At 28.6% G+C, this 4,973-nt stretch overlaps 1 pseudogene; it reads right to left on the bottom strand.

Moving 5' to 3' along the window:
* Window positions 1-1,670: 1,670 nt before the first annotated feature.
* On the bottom strand, window positions 1,671-3,621 carry LOC107460130 (proline--tRNA ligase, chloroplastic/mitochondrial-like; annotated as a pseudogene).
* Between the last annotated feature and the right edge of the window lie 1,352 nt (window positions 3,622-4,973).

Below are 4,973 nucleotides of genomic sequence, written 5' to 3'. Positions count from 1 at the left end.
CAAATTCCCTAATTCCATGGAATTCACTTTTCAATTGATAGGAGCCAAACCACCAATTCTACATTTTAACCATGTATTTGTAAAAATTATACTATTTTTTTTTGTTAGGGTACAAATTATACATAACCAAGACATGTGTCACAAGGATGAACTTATGATACTAGAAGGGTGAACTGACTGGCTTCATTCATTTGCGACATTTTGGTAGATTTCCTTTGACAAACATACTCAAATTGAGGATATCATTAAATTCAAAAAGAAAATCCTAAAATGGATTAATTTATTCTTGATATCATAACCTAAAAACTATTCATTACTTGTTCTACGTTTTTCTTTTTTAACAATAAACAGTTTTATATGTTGTCGATGTATAAAATTTTAGTATAGTGCAGGACTGATCTGAATTAACTCATATCATCTGAACAAATTCAGAATAAGCATAAGTTAGAAACCAGATTCAAGAAGAACATTATTTTGCCACGATCTAAGGTTATGCTACCATTAGCCTTCTTCACTTCAAACAAGTAGATGATTAATGAAATTATATTACTAAGCAGAAGCCATTATTTCACACAATTTAAAGCATGTTTGAATAGGAGATATTTAGATTTTAGACCGAAAAAATGAGTGAACATGTCATGAAGTGCTATGGCCCTCTCCAAAAATTTTACATCTAAACAAAATATTTAAGCAAATTTAACCAAGTTGTTATAACTGCTTTCCAAAAATTTTACATCTTCTTCTTCTTCTTCTTCTTCTTATCTTCTGTTTCCTTTTCCTTCTCCTTCTCCATTTCCTTTTCTTTCTCCTCCTCCTCCTCTTTCTCTTCTTCTTACTAATATCTCTGTTGCTATTTTATCTTCTCCGTATTTTTTCTCTTTTTTTCTTTCATTATCGTCGTCACCACCACCATCACTACCTTCTCCTCCTCCTCTTCCCTTTTTTCATTTGATTTCTTCTTTTCATTTATTTTTCTCCTCCTCCTTCTCCATCATCATCATTGTTATCATTATATCGTTATCGTTATCATCATCTTCTTTATCGTTATCATCATTATTATTATCGTTATGTCTGATCCAAAATTAATTTAAATATTTTTTGTTCATGATTCAGTGTTGTTTATGTGCTTGTTTTTTAACTAAGTTTATATATCACAATCATTAAGTAATTTCAGTATAAAAACTAAGAAATTTATGTATATTTATTAACAAATTTTGGTGTATTGTTATTCTGATAAGTTCTGTATAATTCAAAACTCAGCACAACGATGATAGGTCTAACCTGACTAAAAAGTACACAATTTATCCAATTATTCCTGCACATTTTTGTGCTTTTGTATCAAAGTTTCGGTGTAAAAACTAAAAAATTTATGTGTATTTGTTAAGAAATTTCGGTATATTTTTATTCTGATAAATTCTGAATAATTCAAAATTCTTTCTCTTCTTCTTTCTTATCTTCTGCTACTTCTTCTTCTTCTTCTTTTTCATCATCATCTTCTTCTTTTTTTTATTTATCATTTCCTTCTTATTTTACATTCTCAAGTTTCTTCTTATTTTATTCTCATAATAAGAATAAAAACAAAAAAAATATAAACAAAAAAAACAATAATACTATAAAATTACTAGAAAGAGGATAAACCAACATTCATTAAACTAAAAGTAAAAAAGAAATTAAAAAATACAGCATTAAAGGAGATATTTTTTGCTTTTGTAGTAATATTTTGGTGTAAAAAATTAAAAAATTTATGTGTATTCATTAATTAATTTCGATGTATTTTTATTATGATAAGTTCTGCATCATTCAAAACTCTTCCCCTTAAATAAGAAAACCTACATAGTAGACCAAGGACCCGTAGCCCATTTGCCTTGTGATATTGCTACTTTAAGATCATCATATGAGTTCACATCTACAATATTGCTGCAAAAGAAAATGCCGTGCTTTTTCAATATGCTAGTGTTATAGCATAAGCCAAAAACCAGCTTCAAGGAGAACATTGTTTTGCCACAATCTAAGGTTATGCTATCAATAGCCTTCTTCACTTTAAACAAGTAAATGATTAATGAAATTATATTACTAAACAGAAGTCATTATTTCAAACAATTCAAAGCATTTTAGAAAAGGAGATATTTAGATTTTAAACAGAAAATGAGTGAACCTGTCACGAAATGCTATGGCTCTCTCCAAAAGAGAGGACTGTATTTCATACAACTTGTCTTTCACAAAATCCACCAAAATGGAAGGCTCCATAGAGATTCCAAACACTTTTCCCTGCTTCCCATCCCAGGAACATCTCTCCTGGATATCATGACACTCTCACTTGACACATCATGAGGACCAATTTCAATTCCAAGATGATCACCCTGAAATGAGAAGGTGCATATTAGGTAAGCACAAGTAGAAATTTAATTTGGCAAGAGTTTGCATTAAGCCAGAAGCAACTACTACATCAGATTATTTATATCAAGCATCCAAGTTTAGGAGAAAACCTTCATTTCCCAGAAATTGAATTTCCATCCAGGAGTTCTTTGCTCTGAGTCATCTAGTTTAACTTTAATACCTGCCGTACGAAGAACTTCTTTTACAGAAAATGCTGCATTTAGAACAACCACTTTTTCTTCATCCTTCTCCCAAATAGGTACAATTAGCACCTAAATGAAGCAATGCATATCATCAAAAAGTATAACCATCAAATGAATTAAATTATCAGCAAAGGTGAAAAATGTTCCAAAGGATCATCCCAAACCAGTGACTTAACGTGACTTAGATGTGCAGCACCCTAAAGTACCTGTATCGGAGCAAGCCTTGGTGGAAGCATTAGGCCGGCATCATCTCCATGGGTCATGATAATGCCTCCAACAAAACGTGTACTAATTACCGATGATGTTCGCCAAACATGCTGCATTTGTCCAGTCTCATCTAAAAACTGCATAAGGATAAATCTTGAGCATCTGCATCTGATATAAATACTTGAAATAAAAAAAAGGTATGCAAATATAACAAAGTCAATCAAAATTTGAGGGTAACTGCCCAGGTATCATGGAAAGCAAAAATAGCAAATGAATAAAAATAACTAGTGCATTTAAGATGGGAGAAGGAGCATAATTTCTTGAAAAAAATTAAGTAAATTGATAAAAACAAGTGAACTTCACACCAAGAAAACATTTTGCAGATCTGCAACTACTAAAATGTCGTTTAAATACCTGTGTTCCAAAGGCACGAGAAAAGCTCTGGACAAGATTGTGGCTGGTTCCGGCTTGCAATGCTTTCTTGTAACCCATCATGACCTCAATTGTATAGGTCTTATTAGCTCCAACGAATGTTTCTACTTTAGATTTTCGACCTGCAATAACAGGTATTGCAGCTTGCTCATAAGCAAATTTGGTATAGAATGTCAATCATCTGTATAGCCTGCAGTTGAATAGAAATACTTACTAAGATCACAGTGATGTAACTAGTGAAGACACTAAGGCTTAACATAGCGAAGATCATGACCTCATTTTCTGCCTCTTCAGGAGTTGCATGAGCAGGATGGCCCTCTTGCCAAAGAAACTCAAGGGTCCTAATAAATGGTTTTGTGCGCATCTCCCATCTTGTGACATTTGCCCACTGCATCATATTCATGTGTCAAAAGAAAGTCACAAACTATCCAATCACATAAGCAGACAAGTGTCTAATCACAAGCACAACAGCGGAAACATTTACCTGATTAATCAAGAGAGGGAGATCACGGTAACTTTAGAAACAATTTTGATATGGCAGCGTATTTGATTGGAAAGTTATATGAAATTTTAGTACTCCTTAATTAAAAGAAAGAGAAAAAGTTTGTATATAGAATTTTACTGTAATTAAGAAGAAAAAAAATATTAAAATTCTGTTTGGGCTAAAATCTTTTCATTTTATTATTTTAACTTGAGTTTATTTAATATTTAGATTAACATTAAATTATTATAGAATTATGATAAAAATAAAAAATAAAAATGTAAAAAAGATAAATTATTTACAAAATATTTTTATTAAAATTAGTCTATTTAATCACTTAAATGAACAGGTTTTATCTCTAGAAATAGATCTTAGAAAAATAAAACTTTTAACACACTCACTTCTATTAATACAATATATATTTAAATTTATCATTTGAATTGTTAATGAAATAAGGCTATATTTTAGAGTACATTTTAAATTTATTCAAATCGTAAGAGTGATATAATTTTAAACGATTTGGATAATATTAATTTGATTTTTACTCTTTAATTGAATTCAATTTTATACAAATAATTGATTTGTACCGTGCCAATTTGAATTTATTTTTTAAACTATTTTAATTTAATCTAATATAATTTGAATTAAATAGAATTATATTCTATTTAAATTTAAATTTTTTAATTTAAGTAACTCATTCAAATGTTTAATACATATATTTAAATAATATTTTAAATTGCTAATACGTATATGTATATACTTATTTATTTAAATTAGTCTCTCAATTTTTTATTAATAATAACATGTTTTACTCAAGTTATGTAACATATAAATAACTATAATTAAAAACCGCAATTTGATTTTAAAAATTACACCAGATATTAATACTACTTTTCATAAACCAAAAATTAAAAAAAAATTACTACTCAATTTTTCTTTCAACTAAGTTCAAATGTACTCTCTATTTAGACTATCATTTTAAAAATTTTTTAATCTTTTAAGCGCAAAACAAATAAAATATTTATCATAAACTAGGTTTCCAATTTTGGTGACCATAACAATTTAAAACCTGCATGGTACCAATTACTAATGATTAAATTAACAAATATTTATTATAAATTATTCAAATAATGAATTATATTATAAAATAACAAAAGAAATATTTATCATAATATTATATGTTTTACGCAACAAAAAGTTGTTTTTTTTGTTTTTTTTTAATGTTTAAAATTGTTTCATTGTTTTCGCTAAAAACTAATTAGACGTTATAAGTT

This window comes from Arachis duranensis, chromosome 8, assembly GCF_000817695.3.
Source record: "Arachis duranensis cultivar V14167 chromosome 8, aradu.V14167.gnm2.J7QH, whole genome shotgun sequence".
In the NCBI taxonomy this organism is placed as follows: Eukaryota; Viridiplantae; Streptophyta; class Magnoliopsida; order Fabales; family Fabaceae; genus Arachis; species Arachis duranensis.
This window is presented reverse-complemented; position numbering and strand designations above follow the sequence as displayed.